The sequence below is a fragment of the Capsicum annuum genome, chromosome 7, assembly GCF_002878395.1.
Source record: "Capsicum annuum cultivar UCD-10X-F1 chromosome 7, UCD10Xv1.1, whole genome shotgun sequence".
NCBI lineage: Eukaryota > Viridiplantae > Streptophyta > Magnoliopsida > Solanales > Solanaceae > Capsicum > Capsicum annuum.
Genome location: NC_061117.1, coordinates 31,129,429 through 31,146,090, shown reverse-complemented (window position 1 = coordinate 31,146,090; position 16,662 = coordinate 31,129,429).

Below are 16,662 nucleotides of genomic sequence, written 5' to 3'. Positions count from 1 at the left end.
TCCAAATCTCAATAAGCACAAAACCTCTCTATGTCTCTTATTTTTATTGGAGACCCTTTCCTTACACAATTTTCGTCCCTCAATTAGATTACAAATCTTCAAAAAATACTCTTCGTCATAGGATAAGTTCCAAAAACTTCACCCATGGTTGGAGTGCCTTTTTTCCCAAGCACCACGTGGTGTGGAGAAGAACCACCATATTTAAAATTATCACCAGGGTCAAATGGGTAGAGTGTCCATGGACATGGGTTTAGGAAGCACTTCTTTCCCCTAAGATTACCGCCAATACAATTATTTGTACCCTCTATACTTGTGTGATCATCAACAAAGTCAATTAGAGGGTCATTCCCATTCAATCGACCAACAATCTCAATATCACCATTCACTTGAGGTCCTTTAAACACTTCACAACATTTCCAAGTGATGTTCAACACTAGATGGACACAAATCGCTCTTACTAGAAGAGTTAATTTTGTCATCATAAGGATAAACTAGTGTTTCCATGCTTTCAAGTAGTACATTATCATCATGAAGTAAAGAGACATTAGGCTCACTTAAAGATAAACTATCTTTCACACTTAGTTGGCTACTAGCTCCATTTACTAGAGTGCGAGAGTTAGTTTGATTACTTTGAAGTTCATTTGGAGCATGTCCACTCAAAGAAGCTCAGGAACTTGGTGGATTGGATAGGACAAATTTAAGGGAATGTAGGTGATCTATTATTCTATCCATCTTTCTTGAGAGTGAAATTTCCATGCTTTCCATTCTTTAATTTACATCTTGTTTCACACTCATTACAGCCACCATTATAGCTTCCATGGTTACCTTTCCCAATTCCATATTACCTATCAAATAAATACAAAAACAAAAACAAAGACAACAAACAAGTTAAAGTTAAGAGATCAACCTCACAAGCTCTCAAAGTTCACACCTTTGTTTGTCACTCAATTGGCGTTGCAAGCGTTGATTGATTGTTTGTACTCCAATGAGAATGCTTGGTACAAATTGTGGCTTGAGGTCAGAATAAATTCTTGTTTGAAATTGAAAATAAAAAACTAAAAAACAACTAACGTACTTGAATCAAGAAGTTCAACAAAATTAAAAGAGAAAAGCACACAAGAATGGATAAGAAAGAATCGGACTCTAGAACCAATTAATCAACTAACAGATCAATTATTAGTTGTTACTTAGTGTTTAAGAATCAAAATATGAAGTGAAGAATCAATAAAAGAAGTTAGATTGATGGAATCTTGCAAAAAGTGTGTTGAAAAGGGTGATCTGCGCTTGGAATAAGCTGAAGGGGATCGGGAGCAGACCTAGAGCATATGGGGGGGAATTCCCAATGCATAAGATACTGTTATTGACTTAAATTGACCTGATTTAGCAGGTTGGGCGCACATACAAGGCACCTCCAAGTCAGATCAGCCGAAATGCTTGCACAAGGGGCCAAAATGTACTTATTATTGTCTCTTTTTGTCTTCTTCTCTTGGAATATTTTTTAAATCTTCAAAGGTGCTCTTGTACTAACACTTTTGTACACATTTTATTTATCCTTTTGGATCAACCAAATTTTTTTTTTATGAATATTCAACTTGAATATATGATTCATCTCAAGAACACCAAGAACAATTTTGAAAGTCCAAAATGCACAACTTCTTCGTTTTGGCTGGGAATTCCACAAATTTTAACCTTAGGCTCTCATCAAAATAGGAAACACATTACATGCATCATTATCCTTCAAAACATCACCAAAACCACCAGATTTCAAACCCACTTGTATTTCCTTCAACCTTCAAAACCGTAAAAATGGTGGATTTTTCAAACTTTTTCAAATGACACCATCTTTTAACTCTAAGCTTCTTTCAATCATGGAAACACCTTTTCAACTTCTTCAACCTCAAATTTCAACCAAAAATTTGTAGATCTAAGAATCCATTTCTTCAAATTTCAAGACAATAATGGTGGGTTCTTCCAAAAGCACTTCCAAACACATTAATGACCAAGTTCCAATCTAAATATAACTAGATGAAACAAATCTAGTGTAGAAACAGTAAGAAGGATTCAAGAACATAATTTTTTTTTTTGGGGGGGGGGGTTCTTAAAAACATTTTTGACACACTTTTTTTGGGATAACAAACCCAAGGTTGACTTTGTGGGAATGAAATCAAGCTCGGCTCTGATACCAAATGATACACGAACAAAGTATGAAATCAAAAACTAAACTATGATACGAATACGAAAGCCAAAGATAGATAGAAAAGTAATAAGATAGGCACAGTGCAAGGAATTAAAAGCAAATAAAGGAGGTATGAAACCCTAATCTCTTAATCAATTAAACCAAACAAAGCACCTAAATCTTACGTAGACCTTAAGGGAATCAATTCCCAAGAAACCCACATTTCTAAACAAAAGATCAACACAAGCGAATCCACGCTTGTCTCACACTTTCATAAGTGTTCAAGTCATAATTCAACATAAACTACCTACTAAAATGAAAAGAATTCCTATTTATAGTCTAGGATAGATTATTACATCATATGGGACCAAAAGTGATCCATTTAGGAGAGAAAAACACATAGAAGCCCATTAGGTATTTGCTTGAGCATATAGGGCGTACCTGGGGCATATCCCAAGGGTATAGTGATTGTTTTGACCCACTCTAGCAGATATAAAGAGGGTTGGGTGCACCTCTAATGCGGATGGGGTGCATCTCCTCTTTAGGGGGCTTTCTAGCCCCGTTTGGTCTTCCATTTGCCTCTCTAACGTCCCTTGAGTCTCCTTGGTCATCATAATCATCCAATAGATGCCTTTAGATAGCCCCCAAGAAGCCTTCAAGTGTTATTTGACCCATAATCATCCTCTCTAGCAACCCGAAGTCCATTTTTCTTGTATCATCTTGCAAGAATGTGCTTCTTAGTTCAAAAAATATTACCAAAGGTGTATTGACTCCAAGTTTGGACAGCTTTTGTGAATTAGGAATAATATGCATAAGGTCGTTATCAGTCCAAGTTTGATGAATGATATTGTTAAACTCTGGGTATTCCATCCAAAACTTTTTCAGCCTAAAGGGTTTTCTACCATTACCGGAGTAATTATTAAATAAAGTGGCAAGAACCGGGTTATGATCCGAATGAGTTTTTAGAAGGTGAGTAACTTGCACATTAGGCCAAATATCAAGCCAACTATTAGAGATAAAAACTCTATCCAGTCTTTTTAGGATAAGATTTCTAATTTTTTCCTATGATTAGATCAAGTGTATTTACAACCTTTATATCCCAGGTCCATAAGATTACAACAACTAATACAATCCAAAATTTCGTACTTAGAGTTGTGTTCATAGAGTGACCACCATATTTATCATTTTAGATAAGAATATCATTAAAATCACCAGCAACTAAGCAAGGGACAAATATGGAATGCTCTAAATTCTTAAGATTATGCCAAAGAATTTTTCTTTTATCATAATCAGTACTAGAATATATAGTAGAGAAAAACTAGAGTTGAGTATTAGGAAGTACCTTGATCATAGCATGCAGTTCCTGAGCAATCTATTTCTTACGAGTAACATTGACCAAATTCGTATGCCAAAGAAGAAAAATACCACCCAAACAACCCATAGAAGGAACTTCCCAATAATCATCAAAACCAAACTCGTACATATGACCCAGATGATCATATAACTTAGTTTCTAGAAGGGCAACAAAACATGAATTATGAGATTTAAGGAGATCCCTGAAATTCCTTAGAAAGTTCTCATTATTTACTCCCCTAGAAGGACTACAATGAAGAGTTGAAGTCATTATAACTATAAATTTTTCTAAGACTCTATTGTAACACCACGAAAGTACACCCTGGCATCACACGGTGCCTATGGTCCCGAGTGACCACAAGCTAACCCATGAGCTGGTGCCTGCTGTTAGCATTGAATAATATAATCATAAATGCGAAAGAACACTGATAAACCAAAAGCTTTTAAATAATGAAAACTGATAGAATCTATAAATCAAAATTGATAAAATAATCTGACAATGTCAAATGAAGTCTGAATACTGAATAACTGATTGTACTGTCCGAAAGCCTCTAAACTGACTGAGTACAAGTTATGGGACAGGCTCCAACTAACTCTAACTAGCTACTGAACTGAACAGATGAAAATAAATAATCTGTCCTCAAAATATGAGGACTCACCACTGCTACGGCTGATGGTATGAGAAATCTATACGCGATCCGAAAATTAAATGTCTGACCCTATGATATGATACATCATAGCACAAGAAAAGAGTATGCGATCAGTACTTTGAATGTATTGGTATGCTAAATGAGGTAGGTTGGTATGCATGGTTTCATAAACATAATTAATAACTGTCTATATGTATATATGTAGGTATATAACATGTTACATTGGATAGAGTGCATGAAATTTACAAACACTGAGGATACAAAAAGTCCATAAATGCTGAGAGTAGGTAAAATCCAAAAACACTGAGGATACATGACAAAGCACATAACATGTTCTGAATATAATCTGTAAATATTAAAATACTGAAGTCTAATAACTGAATAACTGGTATTTATATGCTATGGTCAAGCAACTAAAATTGAATTACTGAACTGATCACTGGACTGAGACTGTGGGAGGTATCTTTTAACCGATATGCCCCAATAAGGAAGTTTGGGGTCCATCCTATAATCCCAGTTGAAAGGGTGTTAATACCATGCCATGGGTACTAACGCTGGTTGTATGGATCCACTATACTGGTGTACTGTATTATGTCGAAGAAATAAGTGTGTCAAGTCTGAATTGATGGGTAAACCTTGCGAGATAGTCAAGTCTAATCTGACGGATGACTTCTCATATCCTATGCTAGCTACGTAGTTCTGGAGTATAGGGACTGCTACTAACAACTCTGCCTATCTGACGGGGAATCCATCATCCCTGAACTCGCTCGGTGCTAAATCCTACTCCCAACTAAACTGACTCAAAATATTGAACTGTTCTGAGTTTAACTGATTATGATGACTGACTGAACTGATACTGCTCATAACACATTCTGAACTATTCTGAAGATACTGAGACTAAGTAAACAACTAAGTTTTTGGGTATTCATAACCCCCAGGACTAAAAAACGAAATAGTAAACTTATATTGAGGTTTGAGGACATAACATGAAAGCCTTTATCAAATATTCCTTCTTGTAGGTATTTTATAAAACACTTGTAGTTCATAGTTTAATCTAGCCATGGGAATGATATGGAACTTAAAGTAATAGCATGAATTCAACATCTACGACACTAAATCATGATTCAATTCAATGAATAATAACATTAAAACATGCGGGATTTGACAACAACAACAATTTCATTGAAACATGATGTAAAGTCAATATTCATGGAAGTTCATGGAGACTCATAGTTTAAAATCATAATTTAATATCATAAATCTTGAAAAGAGTATAACTTTTGTAATTAAATTTGGTACTTGGACTCCATGGGTAAAAGGAACCCATGGATGAACACTTAACATACCTGGGTTGATGAATCCGTGAGAATTGACGGTGAATTCTTGGGATTTGATCTTGAATTTGAAGGCTAGGGTGTTTGCTCTTGAGAGAATGATCTTCAATTTTGAGAGAAATTGAGTAAATGATGCTTAATTATGTTATTTAGGGGTTAATTTCGTGTTTAGGACTGATTAGGGCTCTAGAAAAATACCAAATTAACCTTGAAAAATTATTAAAATTCGTCACTGAAAAACCAAATTTTTGACCTTAGCGCGATACGGCGCTATCACGATGTGTCACTGGAGATTGACAATTGTGAACTGGGAGCTTGGCGTGACGTGGTACAATCACGGAGCTTCACTGTATGCGGATTTACCCCTTGGCGCGACATGCCATGATCGTGGAGTCATACTGAAAAATGATAATTAGGAAAATGGCTTGTGGCGTGACACAGTGGGATCGTGATTGAACACTGAAAAATGACAATTGCCATTTGGAATGCCTCCGTGATGCGCTGATGTGACAGTTGGCACATATTTTTGCAAAAATAACTCTAACTCTTCACCCGGGTATCGAATTTGGGCAAATTTTATATCGTTGGAAAGTTGACTGAATTTCCTATGCAATGGTAAGCTCTAAACTGGAAATTACTAAGTATTTTAAAATTTTATATAAGAATATGCATATACTGAGAGTTAAATTAAGCTAGGAAAATATGGGGTGTTATAATATCTCCCCCTTGGATAAATTCATCTTTGAATGAGACTGATTAAGCTGAGAAACACTAATAGGCTGAGTTTACACACTGAACATGCATATCTGATGCATGAGTAATGGCTGAATTGATTCGTGAATGCATGACGGTCGTGAAGATAATATGCAATGGTAAAGAATACCAAGTTTATAACTGTAACTGCACATAGAAATAAGTAAATTTAAGGAAGATTGTTACCTTAAGCTGAATCTAAATTTGCAGAGAAGAGGTCAGGGTACTTGGTCCGCAGATCTACTTCTGCTTCCCAAGTGGCTCCCTCAATGGACTGATTCCACCAACGAACTTTGACTAGTAGAACTTCTTTGTTCCTTAGTTATGAACTTGATGATCAAGAATTTTGACTGGGACTTTCTCATAGGAAAGACTGTTCTAAACATCTACACTTTCTAAGTGAACAACCACAGTTGGGTCACCAATACACTTCTTCAACAACGAAACATGGAACACTGGGTGTACTGAAGCTAGATCTAAAGGCAACTTAAGCCTGTGAGGTACCTTTCTAAAACGACTGCGAATCCTGTAGGGACCGACTTATCGGGCACTGAGCTTTCCCTTCTTATCGAACCTTTTTACTCCATTCATAGGAGAGATAATTAGGTAAACAAAATCGCTGACCTCAAACTCGAGATCTTTTCTCCTCACATCTGCATATGATTTCTGTAGGCTCTAGGCTGTCCTACGCCTTTCTCTGATCAACTGAACCTTTTCTAAGGCATCAAATACTATATCTGGCCCTACTATCGTAGCCTCACCTACTTCAAACTAACAATCAGAGATCTGCATCTCCTCCCATAAAGAGCCTCAAACAGAGCCATCAAGATACTAGAATGATAACTATTATTATAAGCAAACTCAACTAAAGGCAAGTAGTTTTCCCAACTCCCTCTAAAATTAGCAATGTATGCTCTCAACATATCTTCTAGAGTCTGAATGGTCATTTCTACTTGACCATCTGTCTGAGGGTGGAAGGCTGTACTGAGGTGGACTTAGGTACGAAGACCCTTTCGGAATGCTTTCCAAAAGTAAGAGGTAAACTGGGTACCTTTATCTGAGATGATAGACACCGGGACTCTGTGTAACCTGAACAACTCTTTAATATAGAGTTTTGCATAGTTCTCGGCTGAATAGGAGGTATGGACTAGAAATAAATGAGATGATTTAGTCATCCTATCTATGATAACCCAAATCGAATCATGTTGCTGACGAGTACGAGGAAAACCTGTCACAAAGTCCATGTTCACTTCTTTCTATTTACATGTAGGAATACTGAACTCCTGCATAGACCCACTAGGCTTCTGGTGTTTAATCTTAACTTGCTAACACGTAGAGCACTTAGCTACAAACTCTGCGATATCCCTCCTCATCCCATTCCACCAATAGATCTCTCGTAAATCGTAGTACATCTTAGTGTCCCCTGGATGAATAGAGAAGCGTGCACCATGCGCTTCTATTAGAATTTGTTGCCTCAAGTCATTTACACCCACCACACATATCCAACCCTGGTAATGCAGCACCCCATCTCCCCCTTGGGAGAAAACCTCCACTTTTTAATCTCTAACTGATTCTTTCAAGTTCACAAGACTGGGATCTCTATCATGCTTGTCCTTCACCTTGGAAACTAGAGATGGTTCTGAGCTATTTTGCACCTACACACTACCCTCTGCTGAATCAACAAAATGAACTCCTAATCGCACAAGCTGATGAACCTATCTAACTAGCTTTTTCTGAGATGATGAGCCCTTTTCACTTACTGAATTTAACGAACAACTAATGGGCTCTAAGAGTCTGCAATACTATTCTGAGATGGTCTGCATAATCCCTTTCACTATAGGAGTAGACAAGAATGTCATTAATGAAGACTATGATGAACATATCCAAATACTGCTTGAACACTTGATTCATCAAGTCCATGAAGGCTACTGGGGCATTCGTATGACCGAAGGACATAAATAGAAATTTGAAGTGACCATACCAGGTTCAAAAAACTATTTTTGGAATGTCACATTCCCTGAATCTTAGCTGATGATAGCTTGATCTGAGGTCTATCTTAGAAAAATAACTGGCACCCTGAAGTTGATCAAACAAGTCATCGATTATAGGAAGTGGATATTTATTCTTGATGGTGACTTTGTTCAACTGATGGCAGTCAGTATACATTCTGAGAGAACTGTCTTTCTTATGCACGAATAGAACTGGTGCACCCCACGGGGAGATGCTGGGCCTGATGAATCCCTTATCTAGGAGATCCTTCAACTGTTCTTTCAATTCTTTAAGTTCGGCTAGAGCCATTCTGTATGGCGGAATAGAGATAGGCTTAGTGTCTGGGAGAAGGTCTATTTCGAAGTCGATTTTTCTTTAGGGAGGAACCCCGGGAATATCTTCAGGAAATACATCTGGAAATTGCCTTACTACTGAAACTGACTTAAGAGTTGGGGTTTCTTAATTGGACAAGATAGTAAATACACCCCTTGGATATCATCTTTCTCGCTCTAAGGTATGAAACAAGTTGACCCCTAAGTGCTGTAGTATTACTCCTTCATTCAAGGACTGTTTCATTTGGAAACTGAAAACAAACAATTCTATTTCTACCGTCAACTGAAGCATAGCATAAGTGGAGCTAATCCATGCCGAGAATGACGTCGAAATCTGCCATCTCTAACTCCATAAGATTTACTGAGGTGACTTTTTGAGATATTATGATCGGACAGTTCCTGTATACTTGCCTGGATACAATGGAAACACCTACTGGGGTAGACATTGAAATGGGCTTTGCTAAGATTTTGGGACTGATTTTGAAATTGACAGCTATATAAGGGGTTACAAAAGAAGGTAAAGCTCCAAGGTCTAGTAAAGCATAAACATATAAGTAAAAAACTTGTAATGTACTAGTAACTATGTCAGAAGAATTTTCCAGATCTTTTTGAGATTGAAGAGCATATAATTTGTTTGGACGCTGACCACTGGTAGCACTGGAAGCGACACCCTGTTGATTTGGGTGACCGACTGGAACTGATGACTGATGGGACTAACCCTATTGGCATAAATCCTTACCTTTCTGAGCAACCACCCGACACTCCCAAATCTAATGGTCTGGCTTGTCATACCCAAAGCATACATCACTGTCTGCTCTACACTCACCCTAATGGTTTCTACAACATTTATGACATATAGGATTCGTACGATTATTGTTCACATTGCCTTAGGACTTTAGACCCTGGTGACATATCCTTATTTTTATTTCTGAATTTGGGCACTGGGACACTAAGGAGATCAAAAATGAGAAAACAAAAGCACCTTGATGATTTAATTGGTCAAGTAACACAACTGAAGAATGAAAATAGTAACATCCTCAACAACATCAATGTCACAACACAACAATATGCTAATGTTGAGGCAGAAAATTCTGTATTAAGAGCACAAATGATTAAGTTAACTCAAAGACTGCAATCTCTTAATGAAATCCTTAATTATGTCAACAACAACACAATAATAACGTTAATAATAATGACGACGATCTACTATTTTTTGAATTCGTAGAAGAAGAAGAAGAGTGGAAAAAAAGTCTTGCAGGTTTAACAATTTCACAAAAATAGTTTTGGAATTATGTAGATCAACAATCCAATTAGATAGGTAATAACTTTTTGTGAAAAGTAATCTCATACTTAAAATAAGAAATAATTATAATTGTAGATTGGTTATATTAATATGTAAGATTCTCATTCAATCAACAAAATAAGAAGAGAAAGAGGAAAAACAAAGACACCATTAATGGAGAAGAAGAAGAAGAAGGAAGAAGAAGAACAAAAGAAAAAGATGAAAAATGAAGAAAAATATACTTAAATACAAAATTAAAAAATGGGTCCTTTTTATTACACATGACACATTTTAATTTGGTGGCTCAATAATTTTTTTCCATTCACGCGCTTCATGTCCGTGTCTACACACAGAGTAAAAAATTTGATCAAAATGTTGTATTTACAATAATTTAGGTAAGATTCGTGGGGTAATAGATCAGAAGTATAGTTTAGGTGTCTTTTTGAAAAAGTCGGACAAGTTCGGGGGTACTTTATATATTTTCTCTTTAAAAAAATTAGATTAAAAATTTTTCTTTTATCCTTGATGAAATGATTCACAACCACATTTCAAAATTGTTTTAACTTATAAATTTCAAAAATCTCTCACATTTTTAAATATCGTGTCAAGCCAAAGAGAGTCATGAGAAAAATAAAGTAGTTTAGTTTACTTGATATAATTTTTTTACAATAACTATGATCTATTACCATACCAACAAACAGTACTGTACACCTAAGTAAGTATCCACCTCCTGAACTAATTCTAAGTTATTAGACCTCAGGAATAACAACTAATTACAGAGCCTCTGTATCAACTGACTATTCGTCCTATCACTTTTGTATGCCTGAATAGTTCTATCCTTTTCCCAATTACAAATTGAACCTGCTGAACTATAAAACTAGTATTAATAGAACTATTTCTGAATACTCTATAATTCTTGTCCATTCAAATGTAATAAACCATATCTTCATACACTATTGTAATAAGAACTTCTTGAATTTGCTCAATTTCCTAGACTTCAACCCCATATTAGTTTTTGAGATTCCTTGCTTCTAAATTGCCACCCAAATGTTGGCCTCCTGTATAATCACTAAACTTTTTAATAATGGCAAACTAATAAAATAAACATGCAGGACCAAATTTGAAAGATGATCAAATCCGGAAGATCTTAAGATGAAATGCAATCTGTGAAGATCATAGATATATATGGAAAAAATCAAGTCAAAGCATAAACAAGATTGAAGGATCTCAAAATATGGATCCATAAGATACTTATAAAAAGAGAAAATCACGGAGAATAGTCAAAGAAGAGAATCGACATCAAGGCAAGATGACAGGATGGCCAAATAAGGAAAAATCATATGAATTACATGGACATATCTGATATAGACATGTATGTATATGACTCCTCACTACAACGAAGAAAATTATATATCATAATGCACAAACATATCTAATATGGACGCACTAATGATAAGAGCCCTTAATCAAGGAATTCAATCGAATCTTTGATTGAAAGAAATCCCTTGTTTTTTCTCTTTTAGAGCAACGAAGTAGAAGATGATGAATACTATATAAAGACACTGAAGACAGAAGAAAAATCACACCACTTCATAGGAAACTATTCCTTTGTCTTATCTTTAGTCTTCATAAAGCTTTGTAATTCTCAGTTTATAATAGTTACAAAAAAAAGATTGAGTCAGTTTGTTAGTTTTACCAGTTAAGGTTGTGTCACAAGATCTAGATAACAGATTAAGATTCAAAATTTATTCAACCATGATATAACTCCTTCTTAATGTTACACTCTTAAAGAAAATCCTTGAAACCCAAGAGGACTGAAATAGGTACCACACTGGTGATCCAAACTAGTATAAAATTTTGTATTCTTTCTTACTCTTTTGTTTACACTTTTGGCTTAATTCTATTTTATTAAGTATACTAACTTGTATGTGAGTTGACCGATAAGGCTAATCAATCGACTCAAAAAAGATTTTAATTCACCCCTTCTTGAATTTCAATTGGTATTAGAGCAGGTTTCACCATTAAATATTGATTAACCACACATGAGTAAATATCAAATGGCCATCTATCAAGTTCTAGAGCACTTTTTCAAGATGGACACTCCTAAAAAAGGCTACTATACTTCAATGGATAACACTACTCGTATTGAAAGAACATAATCAAAATCTTTGTGCAATCAAATGACTTCTAAGCTGGGGTAGTCATCAAGAAGGGACCAAAACCTATACCAGGACTCAAGCATAAACAGAAGGAAAATAAATCAAGTAGCAAGGACTTGTACGATTTTAAAAACTTTGGAATCACTAAAGAGCAACAAGAGATAATAGAAACTCACTCTAGAGCCATAAGTTTGCTTTATTGTGCAAATATTTGATCATAATACGACAAGATATCAACTTGAGAGACAACCAAAGAAATATGGGACAAACTGAAAGTAACCTATGATGGTACTGCCAAGGTAAAGGAAGAAAGGATTAGTGCTCTGTTTAATGAATACGAGCTCTTCAAGATGGAAGAAAATGACGGTGTGGAGTCAATGTTCGTACATTTCAATAAAATTGTCTGTGAGCTAAAATCTTTAGGGATGGTTTACTCAAATAGTCTTCAGGTCAAAAGTTGATGAAAAGTCTTCCTAAAGCATGGGAAACCAAGGCAACCACTCTAGAAGATAGAGATCTCCATAACATGACATATTATGAACTGCAAGGTAATCTTTTTTCCTATGAACAAAACCATATAAATAGGTATAACAAAACGGAGAAGAAAAAACCTGTCGCCTTCAATATTGTAAGCCCAGGAGTAGATGAGAACATAGATGAAGATAACAAAGAAGGAATGGCTCTTATGAATCAAGGGGTCAGAAAAATTCTAAGACAAAGGAAACAGATGCCCCAAGGGTTCAAAAATAATGAGTTTGCAAGAAATGATAATCGTTGTTATCATTATGGAAAAATTGGACATATAAAACAAAATTATCCTGAATTGAGAAAATAGTCATCTAAGGAAAACCAAAAATTGGAGCCTAGAATAATAAGAATGAAACTAAATAGAACACAAAACCAACGAACATATACTTTATGGCAATGGATGAATCTAGTGAGGTAAGACCCTTTAATTATCAAGACTGTAATCTTCTTCAAACAAATATTGATATGATTACTGATGAACTTCAAAAGATTCATGATGAGTGCAAAAAAATTGCTCAAGAAATTTTTTTTGGCAAACTTCTTTAAAAGAAAGATTGAAGAAGAAAGGAGGAACTAGCAAATTCAGCTTGAAGGAAGACAGATAGAAATAGACATGCTTCAAGAGGAACTTGATGATGTAAAAATGCAATTAAATAACATTAGAAAATCATCCAGTCATAGTTTCGTCAGATAAAAATTTTTCAAAGCTAAATCAACTTCTTCATCAGCTTCTTTTAGTTTTGCTAAAACCTCTTTCTTTTTTCATAAACCTGTTTGCTACACCTATGAAAAAAAGGTGCAAGAATCACATAATTGAAGACAATAGTCTAAAGGTATGTGAGTTTAATGGCCCAAAGGAAACATATCTAACCCTCAAGGATCTAAGACCACTTGAGTACCTAAACAAATTAAATCTTTTATTTTATAGGAATATGTTCACAAAAAAATATAGGAAAGAGATGTCGGTAATAAAGAGCAAATGTTCTGGACACATGACCGAAAAGAATTTTTTTGTTCTCTAAGGAAATTTTAAGAGGGATTAGTCAGATTTGGCGATAATGCCAATGGAGAATTCATAGGAGTCGGCTCTGTGAAGTTTATTCCCTCCTGCGAGCTCATTAAAGTTTATATCATGGATGGACTCAAACACAATCTATTGAGCGTCAGTTAGCTGTTGATGTGGGATTTGGTGTATTCTTCAAAGATAAAAATTTCTCCATCTAGCATGGAAAAAGTAAAATCACCCTTATTGGTGATTGTGTCAATAATATTTATGTTATGAATAATCTTGATTTTGATACTCTAACATATCTCACTGCTCAAAACAGTGACACCTGGTTGTGGCATAGAAAACTTGGGCATGCCAGCATGCATGCCATTGAAAAGATTTGAAGGGTTGATTTGGTGAACTATCTACCAAATCTAAAGTTTGAAAGGATCACATCTGTGATATTTGCCAACTTGGTAAGCAGGCTCGAATATCTTTCAAAGTTAAAGACATTGCCAGTACTTCCAAACTCCTTCAAACAATTCACATGGATCGTTTGGCCCCACCAAACCGCCAATATTGGTGGAGAAAGATATGCATTTGTTATAGTTGATGATTATTCTCACTTTACCTGGGTAATATTTCTTGCCCATAAGCATGAAACATTTACTAATTTTAAGATATTTTATAGAAAAGTACAAAGAGAAGTAGGGTATTTCATCACTTATGTTCATAGCGATCATAGAGTAGAATTAAAAAAAAAAGCTTTTGAGAATTATTGTGCTCAAAATGGTTATTCTCAGAACTTCTCTTCTCCTTGATCCCTTTAATAAAATGGCATGGTTGAATAAAAAAATAGATCCCTCCAAGAGATTACAAAAACCATGCTACTCAAACATAACTTACCTGGTCACTTCTTATTCTCAACAAATGTCTTATCAAATCGATTCTTAAGAAGACACCCTACAAATTGTGGAGAGGAAAGAAGCCTAACATCAAATACTTTCATATTTTTGGATGAAAATGCTTCATCCACAACAATGTTAAGAATAACTTGGAATAGTTTGATCCATCAAGGGACGAGGGTATTTTTCTTGGTTACCCTCCCACTATCCCTACCTATAGAGATTATAATAAACGAACATTGTGTGTTAAAGAATATATACATATAATATCTGATGAATCTAATTCCATTAATATGAGCTTGAATATTAATGAGAAACAGGTAAATGACTTTTAGTATAAAGTTTCTCCTAAGACAACACATGAGCCAGTTGACTTTGAGTCGATTACTGTTCAATCAAAGTCAGCTCCTATTATTGAATCATTAAAAAAAATGTTTCAATGGAATGGAGACATATTGAACATTCTCCAAATGAATTTATCATTTAAAATTCAAATAACCAGATGCAGACAAGATCTTCCCTAAGTAAATAAGCATCACTAACGAACCTAAAAAGGCTGATGAGGCTTTCAAAGGCTAATCATAGGTTAAAGCCATGAGAGAAAAGTTGGATAAGTTTGAATGAAATCAAGTCTGAAATCTGGTTGAAAGATCAAAAAATTGCTCAATGGGTCTTTAGAAATAAAGTGAATAGAAAAGGTAAGATCATCAGAAATATGACCAGATTAGTAGCTCAAGGATACTTCCAATAGGAAGGTATTGACTACGATGAAACCTTTACTCCTTTAGCAATGTTGGAATCAATTCAGATTCTTTTAGTATTTATTTCTTTAAACATTTTAGGTTATATCAAATGGTTGTTAAAAGTGCTTTTCTAAATGGTTTTATTAATGATGAAGTCTATGTTAAACAGCCTCCTGATTTTAAGATCCATCATATCCAAATCATGTTTTTAAACTATCAAAAGCACTCTATGGTCTTAAATAAGCTCCAAAATCTTGGTATGAGAGATTGAGTAATTTTTTGTTAAATAATAACTTTCAGAGAGAAAAAATCAATGTACTCTTTTTTAGTCAAAATTTGAACTCAAGCTTGCTTATGTACAAATCTACGTGGATGATATTATTTTTGGTCGTCCTAACACTTCCTTGTGCGAGAATTTTTCAAATTTTATGAAATGAGAATATTAAATGTGTCTCATGGGGAAACTCACACTCTTCTTAGAACCACAAATCAAGTAAACTACCAAAGGGACCATCAGCCAAACAAATTCACAAAGGAGTAGATTAAAATAATTGGGATGAAAAATTGAAAAGCTTTTGGAACTCCTATGAGCCCTTCAACAAATCTTGACTCAAATACATCTGGAAAAGATGTTTATGAAAAGACATATAGAGGAATGATTGGGTCTCTACTGTACTTGACCGCGAGTCAACTAAACATTATGTTTAGTTATAACGCCCAAGATAACCTTCACTCAAAATATTATATGGTCGCTGTCAAATATAGTAACCCAACAAAGCTTGGGGTCTAATTCCAAGGAAATACGTAGAATTGTGGCTCTCAGATATTGTAATCAATGGGCAAAAACTGGAAAAGTTAATGGGGGAATTTGAGTAGCAATATCGAATAAGTAGCTAATATCAACTTCGACTGTAATCAATCGTAGGTGAATACTAGGATTGTGTTTCTTTGTCTTCTTAACTCCGTAGGCTTATCATGATTTGTTGAGCCAACCTAATTCTTTGTAGGTAGAATCTGATAAGTTATGTACCACCAACAGTCTTTTGGATGAGTTGATGGATTTTACGCTTTACCTTTTTAGTCTCAGAATGTTGCCTTACTAACCCTTATCTTGATCCCTATTAATTATTACCTTTTGAGTCTCTAGTTATTAGATGACAGCTAACCATCTTACGTAGATAATACCTAGTAACATGGATCTATAGTTAAACTTTAAATTACTGTTGTAATTATCTTTTCCTTGTTATCACTCCTCTTTTGGAGTAAGTAGCAATAATCTAGGCGGTCTCCAAATGTTTGCAACCTCTAAGATATTTATTAAAGTGAATATAATACAATGCAGGCATGGGTATCGGTTCAAAACAACAATAGCACTTTTCTTACTTCGTCAATCCACCAGGGTTTCCAAAACCCTAGCTAAGGGATTTTTTAGCCACTCATACTTGTGAAGTAATCAACAACATTCAGGAT